Raw genomic sequence first — 20,932 nt, forward strand, 5'->3', positions numbered from 1 at the left:
AAGAGTGGGCTTGTTATATTGATAATCAATTTAAATCACATCAGAACCGTCTGGATAATAAATTAAATAAATCACATTAAATGAAGTGACCAAAGATTTGATGCCTTAATGCTTCACCATTAAAATGTGAATATCAATATAATTAAAACAAAATAGAACACACAGCGGATTATTTTGTTTCCAACACCTTTACAACGAAAGTTAGAGAAAAAGTCTCATATTATCAAAAGGGAAGTACATTTAAGACTTTTCGCATTATCCAGAATGTCATTCAAGGACAGAGCAAAAACAAATAAATAAAAGACTTTACTCGCCTCAGTTGGCAGGTCAAATATTAAGCTTCCTGACTGCACAACAACGAAGGAACAAGGAAAGCTTGTTTTCTAGGGTTGACAGAGAGAAACCATTACTCACTGAAAAGAACAAGAAATGAAAAGACGGATTGAAGCACACCAAAAGAGTTTAATGTTTGAAAAAAACAAAACAAGTGGAAATGTTTGGCCATAATATAAGGTGATCAAAAACAAATCCAAAATAAAATTTTGACTGAACATATTTTTATCATTTTGCTGACGTTCAACTACGAGAAATTATTTTGGTAATAAACTGAGCTTAAAATGAAAAGCTGAGCCTCATTTAATGCCGGGCAGTGAAAAAAAGAAAAGTTATTTTAATAGAGTGTGAACATGTGTTTTCAATTGTGCAAAATTAACTTTTTTAATTTGGGTATTGAAATATATTGACTTTTTAAGAGACTTTTTAAATTATATGTCAATATTTTCAGGCTAAAAGTGAGATTGAGTTGAACTTCACTCTCTGTCAGTAAGCGTCTAAAGCCCATACTTTACTTTTTTCAATTTGGAGCAGTTTGAGTTTTTACGGCAAACAGCATCTTAAGTTTTATTTTTTTTAAAGACAATTTAAGCTCTGTCAAAAGATTCAAGTCTTGGCACAGTGGGATAAAGGTAATGACCCTTCACTACTGGCTATAACAACACATCTGTTGGCACTCATAGATTTTACTTAACGTAATGAAAGTGAGCAGAGATCAAGTGCATATTATACTGTTAATAATACCTCTGCCACTATCAAAGTCAACTCATGTGACGGTTATGCTTCAGAGTGCGGCACATCTCTTTAACATACCCAAAGCAGCCCATATACTTTCATCTTCTGAACTATCACCTCTCAGGTTGCCTCATTATGAGCCTTGATCTTTTATGCAGTCAGTGTAAAAACAGAAGCCTTGCGATGCTTTGATCTGTGGCATAAAAGCTCCCCAAGAACTGACAAGCATTTCAAGACGGAAAACAGTGCTGGATGTGTCACGTTACAGCAAAGCGTCGTTTGATATTTTGATGCATTTTTCACTGAGAAACAAAAAGAAAATATTGACCTCATCAAATATTGACTGGGATTCAGACGAGTGAGTCGCACAGCAGTGAAGCCATGCAACATGTTGTTCCTTCCTTTTTTGGGCTCCGTGAAGGCTTTTAACAAAACTGAAGGCCACATGGAAAAACGCAAGCTACTTCAATTGGACTATTATATTTCGAGCTTATGGGAGACCAGGAGTTACACTCTATATGTATTTGTATAACTTGCTTAAAGACATAATTGCACAACGTTTCCTCTTTCCCTCATCTCAGCTGGTCAAGCTGCTGTTTGAACTGTTAGCCATGGACTCAAACTGTCCTCAGATTGGGAGTTTTAAACTCCGAAGTGACTTCAAAAGCACAGCTTTCCTTTTTACCAACAAAGAACAGAATGCGATGATTCATTCCCTCTCTTTCTTCTTTCCCTTTTTGGACAGAATTTTAGCATAGCAGCGACACACACACACACACATACACATACACACCCCTCTCTATGTACCCATATGGCCATCAAAACATGCTGTGGAACAGAACACTTAGAAAAACACACTTCTATTTAATAGGCAGTCTTTGACTTCATATCTGTACAAAGAACTTCTCTAAAGGGCTTCAGAGGACCCTCAGTGAGCGTGATGAGGTTAACTCTTAATTGACCTTCTCTTTCCCTCTGCTTGTGACAGATTTTTACTTCCTCTTGCCACAGAAAAATTCCAAATTACCCCTCATTTCTTTACAGTCCCTTCCAGTATTCATTCCTCCTGCACCTCTTAACATTTTGTCACGCTGCAGTCACAAACTTAAACTTATTTTGTCGGATTTTTATGTGATAGATGAAACACAAATCAGAACATAATTCTGAAGCGGAAAATGGTACATGGCTTTCAAATGTTTTTTTTTTTTTGTTGTTGCTTTTTTTTCACACCGAAGTCTAAAAATATGGATTGCATTTATTGGCTCGATTTAATTGGATATTCCTAAATAAAATTTAGCAACTAGTCACTTCCAGACGTCCCCTAAGTCTATATGTAATTTATTTCCAGAATACATCCATCTCCTGCCTTATTTTGGCACTTATATAAGAGTACCCAAAGTGCAATGAGGCTGAGGCAGACATAGGATGGAAAAAAAAAATTAATACTCCCAAAAACATTTACATCTTCCACGGGAGATAACTGGGGAACACAAGAGGGCAGATCTAGGATCGAGACAAGGGTCCAGCAGTGAACAATGACACAGGTAATATGCGTTATTGTTAATTTAATCATTGATAGTTAGTTTAATGCTAGAGCTAGTGTAAGAAATGGATAAGTAATCAAAATACAAACTCATTAGAAACCCAAAACAACCCAGAGCCATGATGGATGGAGCATATGCCATCAATATTTTAAAAGTGGCAGACAAATCACCAGTCCACTATGTATTAATACAGGGTTCCAACAATGAAACCTTATTGACTTATTGACAGTCCATGCATTGTGATTCTTCCACAAGACAAACCAGTGTCCTAAAGAAAATTGAAAACATGAATTTTTGGTTTTCACAACAACATTGTCATGTAATTTACTTTGGAGAAAACATTTTAAAAAATGTAACAAATGTTTGAGGAGTAGAAGCTGGCTCCACTGTGAAATGACACAGTAGTTATCTCTGGCCCGATTCTGATCAAATACAATTTTGTAATATATAGACTATGTCCCAAAGGGATTAAAAACACCCACCATTCTGTAAGGACAAACATGTTCTCCTCTACACGTTTGCATAGTACACCAGCGTATTCATGAAGCTCTACATTTATTCTAGCTCTTTCAACAGTGTGGCGCTCCAAATTTGGAGTTATTAACAGTATCTCTTTAATTGTTTACCCTCTTTCTTCTCTGTTCTGTTTGAATATGCATGCAGCGGAGAAATGAGAACTTCAACTCCCAAGGATATATGCTGCGTGAACTTGGATAAAAACAGAACTGTCTGAAACTGGAGGAGTTTCATCGCCGGGTTAACCTTGTTTTCAGCCTTGATCTCAGTAGAACAGATTTAAAAGGCGGTAAAAGTTTTAACAATTTCTTTTTACTCATCCTTTCACCTTTACTGATGTAACATTATTCCACTTGCAGTACATTTGATTACTGGAATTGACTGTCGCTTTGTACATATTTTAGAAACATTTACATAACCACATTAATTTTAGGAAAATAAGTCGTTGAAGTATATCTGACTGAATCGCTGATGTTGTCTCCCTCCAAAACACGATGTGACTGATATGAACTGCCTTTGCGGCTTTTCAGATCCTTCCAACATCAATTTGCATTCCAGCCTTGGTGCAGTGTTTGAATAGCATAGTTATGCAAGAGGGTGGTGGTTCACATGAAGGTAGAAAAAAGATTTTTGTACTTTCTTGTGCTGTGAGAACATGCAGTTGTGAGAAATAACAGACGGACTAAAGTAGCTCAGAGTTTGCTGGTGTTCTATTGGCAGTGAATAAAAATCCCCCACAAAACAAGGAAATACTTTGTGTGGGGGGAAAGTAGATAAATTATTCATCACATCTTCTGGGTTTTAGAAGTACCTTTTATGTAAAAGTATTTTTCTAAAAAAACCTACATATCAGATGTATGGGCCTGATTCTGTTGTATTCATTCACTGAACAGCATGGGATCAGAGCAAACATTGCTCTATAGGTATCAGTGAACTACTCTGAGGAGTTATTCCACTTTGCTTTTAAACACGAATCATACATGCTATATGATCTGGTCTCTTTGCTCACTTTGAATAGAGCATCACAGACCCAAGGTACAAGATGACATTTAGCTCAGAGAACTTGCAGAGCCCAGACTGAGAACAAATTTACATGAAGAAATAAGTGGATAGCACTGAAATAAATAGGCAAAGATTATCACAAACCCCTATACTCCTACAGCAAGGGCACATTTAGAGATACAAGAAAAACGTGTGGTCTGGGCAACCAAACCTCCATGAGTCTCTAATTACCACGACGTGTTCTGTTGATGGTTCTGCTGAACTCTCAAGATAATTATTAAGGTGTAATGCAGTAGCTCTAATGATACGACTACAAAAGTTACCAGCCTTTGGCCTGGTAATTTTGCCTGGAGAGAAATGCACTTATTTACTTACTCCCCAATATGGTGTTAATTAGATATCACATTCCTTTTCTAGAAGTCCAATATCAAAATCCCCTCTTTGAAAAAGTCATGTTCAACTAGCTGTCACTGTTCAGGTATTTAACAGTGGAATGAGATTCTATGGTACCAATAAATAAACTAAAAATCATAAAAGTTTTGAAAAAACAGTCATTGACTGTTTTCAGCTGATAAAGGCTAAGTCGGTACGACCAGAATGAGGAAAATATTGACAGTGATGCGTATGTGCATTGATTTTTTAAAAATATCCTAAAAAAGACTCACCTTCCTCTATTTTCTATCTCTGGTTTCTGAGGTTGCGCAAGATAAGCAACCACTCATACTCACAAGCACACCTAAGGTCAGTAGGTTATAGAATTACCAACTAATGCTGTTTTTTGCACTGTAGCAGGAAACTGTAGCAGGAAACTGGATCACTCACCGTTTTTACACGCGGACAAGAAGAACATGCAAACGCTACACAGAAAGCCCCCCTGCAGAGATTGTGAGTTCTGGCCAACTGAACAGTGATACAGGTTTGCAATTACCAAGGTTGTGGTTGCCATACACTGACGATATAATTAGGTTACACAGAAAAATCTCTTTTATCTCTCGTAGCTTTTATGCTGATATGTTTTTCTTGCTTCCAGCAATCCCGACACAATTTTAGTGATGAAGCCAATTAATAAATGATCAATCTTGTCCCACGGCTGAGTGAAATCTATTAACTAATGTGTCTCCTATCTAGTTTCAAAATCAATTTAGCAAATAGAAGCACTGAAGGCCTTTCTGTACTGTCCTGTCTTTCAGAGCAACGTCTCTCTTGCTCACCTCTAACCATTTTTAATCCCGCCTGGTCTTTTGAAGATAACTGCACCTTAAAGGAACTGAATAAATCTATCAATTTGCATCAAAGGCCAATGTCCAAGACATTTTGAATACTTTGTCTGTCAATAACTGGTGGAAATTCAGACATTTCGAATCATAATTATCTCCCGTGTCTTTGTTCTGCTGGCAAATGTGCCTGGAATCCATCAAAGGCATGTTAATCATGCGGTGTGTGAAGATGCCGGGAGACCAATTACACTCCTGAGCTGCACTTCAGCTTTTTTTCATTTCCATGAATCCCGCTGCTCAAACCTGGTTTTCACCCTGATTTCATTCCCATGAAATGGTTGACCTTGACAAATGGCAGAATTCAGACAGGAAGTGGCAACACGGATGCTCGGGGTAGAAGTACTTCAACTCCTCTGCTGTTGCGACTCGATGTATGAGCACGAATGAGATGTATTTTTCATAAACAGAGGACAGAGCAGCTTTGTTGCCAAAGGCTCATATGAATGCGTCTGTAATTTGAATTTGCAAATCATTCTTGAAGTCGAATGGAAGCTTTCCGTCATGTATTCAATGATTTAACTTGGTCTTTTTTATTAGCTCTGCTTTAAGGTCAGGGCGCACAATTTGGCCTCAGAATGTGAACGGCGCACATTCTCCTTGCCTTTCACTTGGTTATTCATCCAGTGCCATAACTCTTTCAGCTCACAGAAAAGAGAATCAAATAAGTTGTCTTTTATCTTGAGAACAGATGCTGGTTAAGCAATGGTCGCTCTATCTTTCCAGCTGTTTCTAATTTTTGCTGTGGGGTGGACTGCAGAGTAGAAGAATCTGTCACAAGTGGAAGACGCGTCCCAGTCGGCCTTCCAGAAGCAGCGGTCTCATCCTCATCATCAACCGTTCATCCATCTGCTTTGAGATCGATACGCTCCCAGATGTTGAGGAGGGGGAGGAAGAAAAGCCCCGCCGTGCCCCTCACACCCCACCAGTCAGCAAGGCCCGCCTTTCGTAAGCTGGCACGACATTCTGCTCACACCAGGACAAACTTGATTTGACCAGAGGGAGGCTCCAGTGATTGATGATTCCACCATGTATCTTCAGCTATAGCAATCTGGCCTGGCACCACCAAGCACTGCGCCTTTTTTATGGGTGTGCATGTGACGGGTATTTGGATATATGAAGCTGAATATTTTTGAGACTGGAAAGTGGAGATAAAATGTAACAAATGTGTCTCAGTATATATGCAATTAAAAACTGACCTTTGCATTCCTTCAAAGAGGGCATGACTTTGATATTAATTTCAGGCTTTTCATTAAAATGTGTTTGAGCTGTTTCTTTTTGCAGTGAGGAATGATAATGCAAAACTTAAAAATCATCACTCACTATTAATATTACTTCACTTCTTAATATGAGAAAGTTGAATACATTTAGGCCAGATGCCATTCACATATTTGTTCATATTGAACAAATATGTATGCTTACAAACAGGTCAGGAAAAACCCACCCAATCAGAAGCAGATCAGGCAAAAAACCAAAAAAAGAAAGAACTATGACACATTTTATGTGTCACTGAAAATGACACATAAAATTTCATTTTAGGCTGATTGTCTCATCTGTTACCAATTGCTAGATTTTTGTTTCTGGCCTCTGCTGACAAAGGCATCTGCCCTAAAAGTGGTCACCTTGTTTATACTAAAATTATTATTATCAAATTTACGATTCTCTCCTGTATTGTGAACCCATCAGACTCTGGAGATGTGCAGTCTGACCATTCTCTTTAAAATGAAGATACAACATGTGACATGAATTATCTTTAGGAACAATAATTTTGAGTAAAAGTTGGAATGGGTTTTTTTTTTCCGACTCATAAGGGGTCCAGCTCAAATAGATCTACTTCCATCCAATTTAGAAGAAAATTGTTTTTCAATACAGGCTTATTTTCATTGGTTGGTATCAAGGCACAGACATAATAAGCGAATGCTTCCAGCTTTTTGATCAAAAACAAAAAGTAGAAGAAATACATTTTGCTGAATGATAAATAAGAATTTTTAAGCCCGTAAATGATTAAATTTCAGTCGATTTATTAGCCACTTAAGCGCTGCTAGTAGTCGCCAGTTCATCACAGATGAGAATTGTCTCCAGATTTCTCCTAGTCCTTCATTCTCTCTTTTGTCTGAACATGATGACAATGTGGGTATGACACGCAATAATCCCCAAAAAAACATCAGAACTGGTTAGCATGGTGACAATAAGCTTCTGCAAAGCCCTGAGTGTGACAATAAAACAACTACAAACTGTGTTTAAAAGCCTGATTTATGCCACAAAACCAGACAACTTAAGTAAAAAAAAATAAGTTTACCCTTCTTTACAAGAAGGGTAAACCCAACAAAAACCACTTAACTGCAAGCAGGCAGCAGCCAAGCTAAGCTTAGGCACAATCTTGCACATCTAATTAAAATGAAAATAAACTCTATGTCAATGTTGCCAAGAGTTGTCAAATATTCAGCCAGAAGTATAAATAGATAGATATTCAGTCAGATGTGTAGATAGATCTGACTAGACTTGTATGCTGAAGGCATCGATTCAAAGAGTTGCAAGAGCTCAGATCCTTTGCTTGCTGTTTGTGGTCCAACCAGCTCCATTCCCACTCTGTCAAGGCTTTTTTAAAGAAAGCTGTAAATGTCTGTGGGTTCCCCTCACACTCACAGCTTTCTTCTGTAGTGGCAGTAATCGGAGCTAAGACGTGTCTTCCGCGCCTCAACATTGGCGCCAAAAGCTGTCCACATAGCTTTTACTTCTGCGTACTTCATCTTTTCTTTCCCTTCCTTTAAATGTCATCTCTCATCATATTCATGTCCCGTTGTGTTCCCAAGGCTACCAAACATCTATGCACCAGTGTACTGTCACTAATTTAATCCAGTGTGGGTCAGTTCCTACTCTTTAAGGTGGTGTAGGATTACAGTTTAGGAAAAGTGGGAGGTTTGTTTGTTGAATCTTAAGTGCTAAAAAATATAAAAAATAAAATAAAAAAATAAAAAGGGTGAGGGCAGATTTTGGTGAGGGTTTTAACGTAGGCTCTAAGTCTGGGGAGGGTCACATGAAGGCAGGTCGAGGACAAATGCACCAATTTATTTTGGTAAGCAGTCAGAAAAATGAAAAAAGACAACAAATAGCCTAGAGGTAGACAGACTTCATGTTGAAAAAATGGATAGGAAGTTGATTCTGAAACTAACCTTAGGGGATTTGATGGAAAAATATAATATATACTCAGCTTGACAAATCCAACTTTTTTGGTATACAACCTTTTCCTTTTTGCATCATTTTTCATATTTTGCTTGGCTTTTTAGAACCGAACGCCTTCTACCTTGCATTGCTTGGATGCTGCTTTTTATCTCTCCATTCAGAGACTTCAAGTGGAACACACACACACACCAGCCATAATGACATAAATGGCATGTAATGATGATGATATGGAGCTGGAGGGGAAAATAAATCACTGATGTAATGTTTCTGGCGCATGGGAAGCCAATACAAGGAGCTCCATCTGCTGTTAGGCTTCGAGAACTTCACGCTGTTCGACCTGAAGAGAGCTCTGGCTGACGCACTTCACCTCGTCCCGTTGGACGAAGAGGGACAAGCAGAGGCTGTTGAGGCAGCGTAATATGTGTCCATGAATTATGGACACGTGAAGCCAGTGAAGGCCAGCGCGTTTTATATCATCACACCTCCTTCTGTTTATTTTAGCCGGGGTTATGACTTAATAGTTTTTCAGTCCCATTGATGATGGACCTCCTGATTTATTGGCCCGGGACAGGCAGGACAATCAATTAAGGCACTTTGTCAGGATGGACATGTCAAATGCAAGCGTCACCTGTGATTAATGGTCGACTGGATGTGCTCTCGCCACCTCGGCAGAAACGACCGTTCTCCGTTCTGCTCCTCTGCGATTACTCCGAGGCATGAAGCTGTAAAAAAGAAAGTGCGCCATCCAGTCACAATTTCCGCTCTATCTGGTCCTCAAGCTTCTTTGTAGAAATTGACGGCTTCTTTTATCTGATAATCAGAATTACAATAACTGTAAAGTAGGACGAGTCCCTGAATGTCGCATTGTTTTATAACCCGCTTTTATAACCTCATAGAAGGGAACATGTAATTTCTCACAGATAGACTGAGATGTATATACTATCTGTTCCCCTGGAAGCTATCGGTAGCGATTTAGCTCCTCTTTCATCATTCTAAATGTGCCTAAATGGTTTTGGAGGGAGGGGCTGAGCAGCAATAACCACTACTTTGACTCAGGAAAGGTGGAAGATCTGTAATCTTTGATGACTTCACTGGCTGGAAATTTATTTACAAATACCTCAGTGGAAGTCAATAAAAGGTTTAATATTTAATTAGGCCTAAGGGCATCTCATAATAACAGGCACAGGCCTGATCAATGCTGTGATACAGAATCCTTCCTTTCTTTTTGTCAGTCTGCAGAAACACAAAAGGTCTGAATCTTCTCTTTTTAATGTCACCATATGCAGATGTTTTACGAGTATCTCAAAGATAATGCATTCAAATAAAGACAGATTGGGAGATTTTGCTTTGGTAGAATAAAAAAAATACTTTGAAAATAATCTAATCCAGTCAAAGTAATTGAAATGTACTTGGACTCAAAGTCCTTGAGTTAACTTTGTCAAAGAGGTGAGGACATTTCTCTCCAAGTGAAGTCAACAAAGGACTTGAATGTGATGGTCAGTTGCAGCCATCACATTGGAGTTTAGTTTGTCCAAAAATAAAACAAAATCACTCTCCATTTGCCCAGATTTCTAACTAAACACACATTAGGACTGACATGTTCATCTTAACCAGAAGCCTTATAGGAAATATCTTTTCTGACAATAACCATGGGTCCCTATTTCACTGTTGCCAGGTTCCAAATGCATTGGGCTCCATCTTCCTGTGGAAATTATTTTTTTTATGTGCAGTTTAAAACAGAGATTCAGCTTCAATAGCATGATGCAGCTGCAGTCCTGTTTTGTTCTTCGAATGAGAGTGATGTGTCCTTATCTGAGGCAGAAAGTGGTCGACTTTCTCAACAAGCTGGGCTGGCACTCAGAGCCTCTCCATCTCTCTGAGGTTTTAAACAAGGTTTCTTCAGCCAGTTGCCAGTGTTGTGCCAAGAACTGAAGACCCAGCAGTTTAAGTTGCAGTCCGAGCACTAATGTTTTTACAGCTTGCTTACAGGCTGAGGACAGAACATTTCTAAATGTCTGCTTTTCTGCTATTTCTTCTACTAAGTAAAACACATAATACAGAAACTGGTCTGTTTACATTATTTGAAGTAACTTGCTTTCTTTATTTTATTCCTCCTTTTTAGTTGTATTTTGGTAGCAGTTTTTCCTTTATAATTTATCTTCAGTTACTTCTTGTTTCAAGACATCACCTGATTTCTCACAGATAGACTGAGATGCAGGATAATCACACTCCTGCAGCTAATTGCCAATTATCTCAATGTGTGTCTTCGTATAGGTGAATCTTTCTTTCTCCTTTTTGTTAGATCTTATTTCTAACCTATTTTTGGACAGTTAAAAGCAAGTCTTATTTTGATACTAAAGAAACCTCTTCATTGCCTAAGCCTAAGTCATTCAAAGCAAACCCTATTTTACAGGCTACTAAAGTGTAAAATTAATGGAAAATATAGAAAAAAAGCTTTTTAAAAAACACTTCACACAATACAAATACAAACAATGTAATCATTAACAAACAAGTGAATGTAATTTGTTCAGCTTCACTCATTCTCATGACTGTTACAAAAAATGTCATCAAAATAAAAAATGAAAATATGTAGAAGATAAAATATAGTCAGTAAAACACTGCCAAGAACTCAGCCACATATTGCTGAAGAGTGATAGTGATACTTTCTGAAAAGATTGGGCCACCATACATAAAAGAGTGTTCCCTGGGTTCAGCTTGTTGCCTCCGTTAAATATCATGTTTCATCAGAACGCCTGTATTGGGTGAGTTATCAGAAATCCATAATCTTCAGGTGTTTACATCTGCGTAGAGCGCCCATATTTCTTTTCTGTTCAAAGATTGCTTTGTTTTTTTTGGTAAATCAAATGGCAGTCACACATCCAATTGACCTAATCCTATTAAAAAGATGTACAGCAATGGCATAATGGTGCTCACTTCCATATTTTAAGAGAGCAGAGGCTGCAAAAGTGTTCTTACTGACATGCTCTCAAAAACAAAATAGGACAATTATCATTTATTTTCTATATTTTAGAAATTGGATAGCTCTAACATATGACAATCCGTTTAAGGTTCAGTTCAGCCAGCAGCAAGTTCTGAAGCTTGTCTACATTTAAGAATTAAAGGGCCACTGACTGAGGATGATATACACAACGATAATGAAAAATGTATTTAGGCCCTCTTTGTGCAAATGCTGATTAAAATTTCATGATCCCTGTGGGGGAGCCAGGGATGTCATAGCACTCACTGTGTAAGTGGATTTTATCATCAGCAGCCCTAACGGAGACAAGGCGATGTTTCTGAAAGACCCCTCTTTTGTTCGCCAGTTTTTGAATGTCTGAAAAACAAATGCCACAGAGGTCTAACAGAGAGTTCACATGTATACTCATAAATCTTGGTTCTAAATGTCATGCGTTATATTGAAGATCTTTTTTCCTTAGTTCTTTTTGTGGAGTTTTTATCTATGAGGTGAGACAATGGTGAAAAAAGTAAATAATCATTTTTGTTTTCTTAAGATCCTCTTGCTTTCAGTAAAAAAAAAATGTAAAAAAAATCCCACTGTAAAATGAGGAATTGGCCAAAGAATAATCGATGATGTACTATAGGGTTTTTAAAATTTATTCAACATGGCAAATTTAATAAAATATATTTTGACCAAAGCATTGTCTTCATCAGAAGCATCCAAAAAGGCTTCAACTTCCTGGGTGGCATCTTTCGATGTTGCCTCAGTATTTCTATATAAAGTTCTTTAATCATGATGTCATCCACCATTGCATGGAATGGTAGCTCTGTGGGGTGGAAATTGGCCCTGGGACATATCCATATGTGTAACCATCAATCAGCCAATCGAGTTTATTTGTATGTCCCATTTCAGTAAGATGGAAAGCAGTTCAAAATGTTCTAGAAAACAACAGTTGAGAAAACTAGTAACAAGCGTTACATTTTGATGAGTGCCATCGCCAAAATTATCAATACACCTCAATAAGTTGTTTCATTTTCATGGTTCAAAAGCAACTCTAAACAGGTGGAGTTTTAGCCTTGATTTAAAGGAAATCAGTGTTTCAGCTGTTTTTACAGTTTTCTGTAAGTTTGTTCCAGATTTGTGGCGCATTGAAGCTGAATACTGGTTATCCATGTCTGGTTCTTGATCCAGGGATGCAGAGCAGAACCAGAACTTGAATAGTCTGAATTGTTGAGACAACAAAGCAAAGCAAATCTTAATACTTCCACCTCTGTGGTTTTCAGGTGTTTTGAATTCTTTTTTCAAGAATGCTGTATTTATTTTATCCCAAACATGTCCTGCATTCCAAATGAACAACTTTTCTCATTCAGCAAAATTGACAATTTCAAATCCTTTTGAGTCTTCTCTAGATCCCTCTCCAAACTCACAAACTTCTGCATTTCTTTTTGTGAGGACCTCGGAGGGCTCTTTGTTTTCACTCTCGTTTGAACACTTAGGATACAGAATGTAATGTCTGGGGTACACACAGGGCAAACCTCCTTCAAAAAGCTGAGTCGGGATGTTCTAAATCTACGGACTTAACAAACCTAGTGTGTAACTTTAGCCATTTAAAGGGGGAATGGATGTAGAGGTGTCCTAATTTCTCCTTCAACAAAACGTGTTTTAAGATATTTAAGTTTTATTTATTCTTTCTGTCATAATACTAAAATATTTCAGTATTCCTAAAACTGATATTAAAAAGCCATACACATAAGTATGTTGGTGAATAAAAACAAGTTTCCATTAGGAGTGCTATTTTTTTCAGGTTACACATTTCCTCCTAGCTATAACAACAATTTTTCATTAATTTACTTCTTATTATCATAATAGCAACACTTTGCCCGTGAAATCACCAAGGGATTTTACTTCAGGGCTGCCTGACAACAATATCATCCTTCTGAAGTTTTTTTTTTTCTTCCAATGTTATTTCCTGAGGAATAGTTTGGAGACACATAGGCACATTTTTGATGGCAAAAGTGTAAAATCACAGCAGGTAGCATCAGAAGGGATTGACTGGCTCAACCACAGCGTTGTGTAAATTAGCACACCTGCTCTATGGCTCCGAAGCCTCAAACGGAGTTCCCTGAAAACACACAGGGCTTAACAACAGCTGACAAACTTTGTGACAGCTGCCACAGAGTCAACAGACTTCAGTCTGCTCTTGATGCAGCTAGATTTTTTTTTTCTTTTACCACTGAAACTTTCTGAACACTCTAGAAGAAGCAGAAACGTGTAATTTTTGTATTCCTTGTGACAGGGGGGATGGATGTCCTCTCCTCCCATTTAAATGGAAAGGATCCACCTTGCACCTTTGAGCTCCGTCGCACAGACTGTGCTTTGGAGACTTTTCCTCCTATGTAACCCAACTCACATTGACTCCACAGAAAACCAGAACATACAAACGCTGAATGAAAGTTGCTTCGACGTGGCGTGCGTTTTAAATTAAATACGGTCGCCGCTGCATAATTGATAATAGCTTTATGCAAGTGGCCCAAATGGGATAAAAAGACATGACTGTCTCTTTCGTAAATGGCAGAGGCTGCGTCTTTCTTGATTTGTGTTATGGTGTCCACTTCCATTATTTCACCATGTTTCCCTGCTCCTGAGTGTGTAGCCTTACATTTGTATGTTTTTTGTGAGATCATGTCAGCTGAAAGGAACATGGAGACTGGGGAGACTGTTGACGGCAGCAAAGAGACACTTCTTGCATATTCTAAGGTTTCCGTCATGGTACATTCACTCTAGCTCTCCCATAAGATGTTGACTTGCTCTGCTCTTTGTGCTCGTTGAATTAATTCAGTGTCTTTGCTCCTCTATCTGAGGTCTGTGTGGATTAGGAAGGGTGTTGTACGTCTTCTGCACTTTTACAAAATGGAATTTTGTTCTGTTGCAGTTTTTGCGGTCCAAAACCAGTGTTACATTACATTGAATGAATACAGGTCAAGGACTAGAACCGAGCAGAAAGCAGACTGAAGCCCGTTTCCCTTTAGGCCACTGACAAGCTCATCAATTGGCTCTGCCATTTCTTGCTAATGTGTGATTGGCCATCCCCCATGGTCACTCCATCTGCTTTGGTGTTTTGGTAGATGGCCAGAAATCCTTGTTCATCTGCTTGTAAATTTTTAGCATGTTGGGCGTTTGTTCTGTCTGGTGATGTGTTTTTGGTAATTCAGCTCAGCCAGGTGGCAGGATGTCTAAACAAAAGTAGACATGAGAATATAATAGACTGCTTCAGAGGTCAAAGTGTAAGTTGGCCAAAGGGCCTCTTCAGATTCTTTCCCTCATCCAGCGATGTATTTTGACAGATGGCATAAACAAACTGACCAGGTGAAGATGCTGGTAGAGAGGCAGGACACACACTGCTGAAGCACTGACTTGTAACATTTGATAATAAATATATAGCTCATTATTTTGTACAGTTTGAAGATAAGGTTGGTGTACCAAAGTATTACAATTGTGGCCAAATGCATATTGCGGACCATAATATGCAAAAAGAATAATAAATGAAACTAGAAGAACTGGAAAACTAAGAGTTTGAGTTTTCTTAAAAAGATCATTTTGGCAAACTTACATGTAAAATTTCTGTCTATGACAAATTTGTATTTAAAAGCCTACAGGCTGTAATTGTATACATATTTTGAACTTGATATTGTTTTTAGATGTACACATACTTATAGGCATCATGGTACTGTTCAAACCCAAAAGTCACAAACCCATAAAGACTATAAGTTGTTCGGGTCAATATGGGACTCAGAAACAGTTACGATGTAGTTCTATGATACAAAGTGAAGACATCAGCAGAAGCAGCCGGACTCTGTGGTGTAGACTAAATGTATGATCTTCTGGAGTCTGTCTGATCTGAGAAATGCCTCACTCATCAGAATCTGATGCAAATAAGAGCATACTGAGGATGATGCAAAAAAAAATGCATCTTGGTTGTATTCAGAAGGCAGAAAGGATTTGAAAAGCATGAATGACCATGTGACATAAAGTTCAGTCACCAACAAAAAAAAAACATTCCATATTAATGTGTAGAAATAATTTGAACATGGTTGCAGAGGTTTTACCATAAACAACCATTACTGCAGCTGAGAGAGACTGTGTTGTGAGGAGAGGTATACCTGTGAGTGTTTTTGGAAAGAGAACTGCAGGACCCCCTGCTGTTGAATCATCCATGCTTTAACATGAACGCCATAAAAAGCAATGCGAGTTGTCAATAGTTGCATTTCAAAAAACAATAACCTGACAGACTGGGTCTGAATATTTGCTAAATATAGTGACAGAGTTATTAAGGTGGCAATGCTGGTTTGAATTTTAAGTATGTTTTATTGTTTAGGTGCGCCTGGACTTTTCCGTTGTTATTTTAACCTTCCAATTAAATATGACATCAGAACCAAAATATTTGGATGGATACTTAGAGCAAAAGCCTCAGCCTAACATCAGATCTGAGAACAGCATCAGTTAGTACTGGGTCCAATACAAATATTGGATCTGTTTGGCACCAGTTCCAAAAAGAATGATTGAAAAAAGACAAACAACTGAATGTAGAGTGGTGATGAAATGAGTTGGTTAATTTCTCCTTGTCATGTTTCAACAGTTTACTATCTCCAGAAAGGTTGGTTTCAATAAAAAACATCCAAGGCCTAACAGAATTTGAAATCATTTTGCATTATAATAGCTGCATTGGAAACTGTGAAATGATCTAAAAACATATGGTTCCCTTCACTTGCAAAAACTCCTTTTCTGTAATTAAGTTTATGTCTGCATCAGAAGTCGTCAGTTCTCCAAGAGCAGCTCCAGAATGGGAACAAAGACAGATGGATGTGCTGTGTAGGCCCTTAATTAGCACTCTATTTGAAGGGTACTTCCATTCACTGTCTTTATGTCAGACTATAGAAGTTATGCATTTTTTTTTTTAGATCAATCCAAGTTCTTGATCTAATTGCTTTCATACATCTTTACAATGGTATATTTTACTTAATTTCTGTTCCCATTTTGTAATTTCATACCATCTTGTAATATCAGAAGAGTTGTGCAGTGTGTGCTCCTCTGTGTGCACCTGCTTTGACACGAACATGCATTTCTGAGGAGTTGTGATCTGACCAAGTAATTCAAAAGAAACTTCAGCACAGCTTGCGTCTGGTCCAAATCCGTCCAGTGACAGTGCTTAAGCTCTTGTCAGCATGAAAAGGTAAGACAGCAGCTTGATCTTTTGACTGAGGATTACAAAATGGATGGAAGAAAAATAAAATCCAATAGATCTTGCTTTACCTATTTGGGAATTTTTACAGATGAAAATGAATAAATACAGAGCTACACAACTATGGGCCAGTTGAAATATAGCAAAATTATGTTTTAGGAGAGTTGAAAGAAGCCCTACCTCATTTTACAGCAATATATTTTAAGCAAACGCTTTTAAGAATCTAAGAAGATAAAATCACACTCTTTGGTGCAATGTAGACTAAACCACCGCTTTTCTTAATGAAAGGGCATTGTTCTACGACATGAGGCTCAGTTGGGTGTGAACTGTATCTAAAATGTAAGATGAAAGTAGAACCTGAAGCTGAGAAGTGAAGCAATACCAAAGTGCCTCAAGGTGAATGCCATGTTTTTTGTGTTCACATCAATGGCTCGGGTCACCTCAGTTCTTTTCATGATTTAGGATTAAGCTGAGCACTGTAACAGAACCATCTTAACCCAAAACAACCGTTACAAATGTAAGAATTCTCGATAGATAGATAGATAGATAGATAGATAGATAGATAGATAGATAGATAGATAGATAGATAGATAGATAGATAGATAGATAGATAGATAGATAGATAGATAGATAGATAGATAGATAGATAGATAGATAGATAGATAGATAGATAGATAGATAGATAGATAGATAGATAGATAGATAGATAGATAGATAGATAGATAGATAGATAGATAGATAGATAGATAGATAGATAGATAGATAGATAGATAGATAGATAGATAGATAGATAGATGGTGCAACAAATGGTAAATATCTAGTTTCTCATGATATACTTTATGTAATCCAATTATGTAATACTTAGACAGAGATATTATTTTTGGTCTGTAAAAGTTGATGAATCCAACATTTTATGGTTGGTTGCAACTGCTGTATTGTGGTAAAAAATAAATAAATAAATGAATGAATCAAGCTTGCACCAGACACCTTATATTGCGCGGATGAATACCTCTTTCCCAGAACGCGTGAACCTGAGGGAAGAACAAAAGTTGGAAAACGAAGGCCCCTGTGGTTAAACATCTTTTTGTTTTGTAGAGCTGCTGTTTGAAATGATTCACTGCTGTGGCTCCAGAAGAGCACCCAGAGGAGCAAATGAAGCACACCTGTCCTGAATCACTGAGTGTCACAGCTTGTTTTGGGTTTGTTATTTCAAGCTACAGCAGCATATTAAATAATGTAGGTTTTAGATGTGTTAAAGTCTCTTAGTTATGCATGAGTCACCACAAAACTTGGAGCACGTGCCCTATTGACTTGGATCTCTTGCAGTCTTGATGCTCTCTGTTCTTTGTTTGTTTGCTTTTTATCTCAGTGCTGGAAAGAAAGTGAGATTGTGTTTCATTGTCCTTCCATCTGCCACTACTGTAAATTATCAAGCCACATACAGGGTATTGGAAATAACACACCCAACCCAAGTTACTTTTATTAAAATATGTTGCTCACATATTGTTAAAACTATCACGATGTCCTCACAGTATAAGACAGACAATCTGTGAAAAAATCAAGCTCCTCTATTCCAAATTCATACCACACATCTTCATTTGGTGTCTTATTTTGCACCTGAAAACAAACTATGTCAAACCCCGCAAAGCAACCACTTTTCTGAACATATTTAACATCATTTTATAAATGTTCTTCTAGCAGTTTAATTTACTGAACCATAATCAAAATGATACCAGTATAATTAAACAACAATCAAACATTTACAGCTTTGAAAAAGCCTACTTCTTGTCAATAGTAGGCTAAGGCAGGCGGAACAAAGGAAACCACATGAATTAGTGCAGGTGTGAAATGTAAACTCTGCAATTACTAAAAGTCTATGAAGAGGATAAGAACTGACAGCAAATAGTACTCGGTCATAAAGGCATAAAAAGATGGAGCAAAATGACCAGCCAATCCAAACCCCTGATCGGACTTTACTTCACAATGTTCTAAACAACGAATGTCATCTTTTTCTACCACACTTTTTTCCTTCCACTCACATTTCTGTTTGGACATTATAAAAAAAAGTCCCTAATTTTTATTGGTCTTCGGTATATTCTAACTTTAGGAGAAATTTAATTCTGGTTATCAGCTGCAGGCCATAATTTTTAAAATAAATAAAATAAAAAATAAAAAATCATCAGTAAAAGCCAAGAAAATGATCCATATTTTCACTTCTTAGATTGGATAACCAAAATAAATAATTTTTTTCATAATATTCTAATTTATTAAGATGTGCCTGTGTGTTTGCTGTCCAAATACACCTAAGCGAATCCCTCAAAGTTCCAATAGGGAAGCAACCACAAAACTCCCCTCTTCTCCGGAGACTGATGAAGATTCCAATTATGAAGAAATATGTCCAGAAGATAGTGCAACTGTCGTGGGTCCCATGGAAATTTCATTTTAATTAATAATCCTGGGCAGAAATTGGCAGCTCTGGCATCCCGGCGTTCATCGCGGCTCCCCCGAAGTAGATCCAATTTTCTGTCTCAATAGGCATTAAATTAGCAGGAACATTTCAACCTTTGTCACCCCTGCTTGCATAACAAATGAAATACACTGGGCTATGTGACATAATGGAGTGCTAAAAAATAACTCTCCACCTGAGTCAGGTACAGAGACCGTAGCAGGACACCGAGTGTGAGAAGAGGGAGGAAGCCAGGATGTGAAATTTGCCTGAATGTGATTTCCTGGAAATTTTTAAGGAGAAGGCATAGCTTCGGGGTTCAAAGGAGATAATAATAAACTAGCATGACTCATCCCACATTTCAGGTTATGTCTCACTCCGGCAAAGCCGTACAGGGTGAGGTTTAATTTTGCTTTGTCTCATTAAAACATCTTGACTCATCGCCATCACCTCTGCGCCTCTGCTCCAAAACTTAACTGGAGCTGCTCTCATAATAACTAGCCCACAACACTGCAGCATCCTCGATGCAGAGGAGCCATGCTTCGTTTTGTCTTTGTAGTTTGGATTGTTATGGGAGTTTTTCCGTCAAACCAGCGAGAGATGCGCTGCAGAACCAGATCAATGGGCGTCTATATTGAGAAGTTGTGCTGAATTAATTTCCTTTAGGGAAAGTTGCACCTACTGATGAGAGGAAGTTTATTCACTGAGCTCAGACTAACATGTTGTCGGTTCACATTGAGCGAGTTTGAAGAAAGTTGGTGTCAGTCATAAAACTTTCAGAACCCCACGTGTGACACGGTACAAAGGGAATGTGACTTTTTTTTTACTGAGATGCACAGACCTCAGACTGTAATGAAAAGAAAGTGACTTAGGAAAGTCATTTTATATTTATTATATTGTTCGCACATGTCTCATGCTGACAAGCAATATGCCACATCAATGCCTAATTCTCATCTGCCTGCAGACAGGGTTGAATCACTCAATGCTCAGAAATGCAACACCTGCCATACATTACAACACAATGCATGTTTCACTTTTACCAAAGTCTGAAGAGCACTTTCAAAGAGCATTTTCCAAACTACGTGCACAAAGTCACTGACATTGATCTCTGCAGAATCCATACCTGGGACTTAGATTCAGGCTTGGGCCGGCCCTGAATCTAAGTGAATGGGAGAAAACCGAGACATACCACTGGAAGGCGGTGGCCATGCTAGGTTGCTGGTAATATAATGGTTCTGGGTTCTGGGGGTCATTTGCAGTTAATTTATGATTAACCAAAATCTGTGAGGAATGATTCTTTCTCTTTGGTTGGCCTAGCAAAGCAAAACACTTTTGAAGTGTCCCTATGATGGACAGACAGCCTGTCCAGGGTGTACTGTATCGCTTTGCTAACCAGTGGAGATCTTTAACCAACCCCTGGGACTCTACATAGTCTAGAGACAATGTGATCCAACATGCTACTGGGGAGGTGGCCAGTGAAGACCTCTACAATTTGATGAAAATCTCAATACCATTTTTTAAACGTGGCACATGGTATTTATTTTATTAGACAGTTGAAAAACATTCTTTTTAAAAAGCTGTTTTTCGTCCTAAATGGATGAGCTCTTAGCTTCTATCCTTGTCATTATCTACACCTATCTGCTAATTTAATTGGCTGAGGTTTGCTTAGCTCTCCAAATCCAGCTCTTTCCCTGTCACATC

The 20,932-nt window shown here is 38.0% G+C and overlaps 1 long non-coding RNA gene across 2 annotated transcripts; it reads left to right on the plus strand.

The window, feature by feature from the left end:
• The first annotated feature begins 2,305 nt into the window (after positions 1-2,305).
• On the plus strand, positions 2,306-6,591 carry LOC129373218 (uncharacterized). Of its 2 annotated transcripts, none has more exons than XR_008607326.1 (3): positions 2,306-2,612; positions 3,276-5,015; positions 6,131-6,591. It is a non-coding gene; the product is annotated as an uncharacterized LOC129373218 (long non-coding RNA). The 2 variants fall into 2 exon arrangements; XR_008607327.1 differs by lacking the exon at positions 2,306-2,612 and having other exon boundaries at positions 2,634-3,417; positions 4,920-5,015.
• The last annotated feature ends 14,341 nt before the right edge of the window (positions 6,592-20,932 follow it).

This window comes from Poeciliopsis prolifica, unplaced genomic scaffold (genome assembly GCF_027474105.1).
Source record: "Poeciliopsis prolifica strain line A6 unplaced genomic scaffold, Auburn_PproV2 SCAFFOLD032, whole genome shotgun sequence".
In the NCBI taxonomy this organism is placed as follows: domain Eukaryota; kingdom Metazoa; phylum Chordata; class Actinopteri; order Cyprinodontiformes; family Poeciliidae; genus Poeciliopsis; species Poeciliopsis prolifica.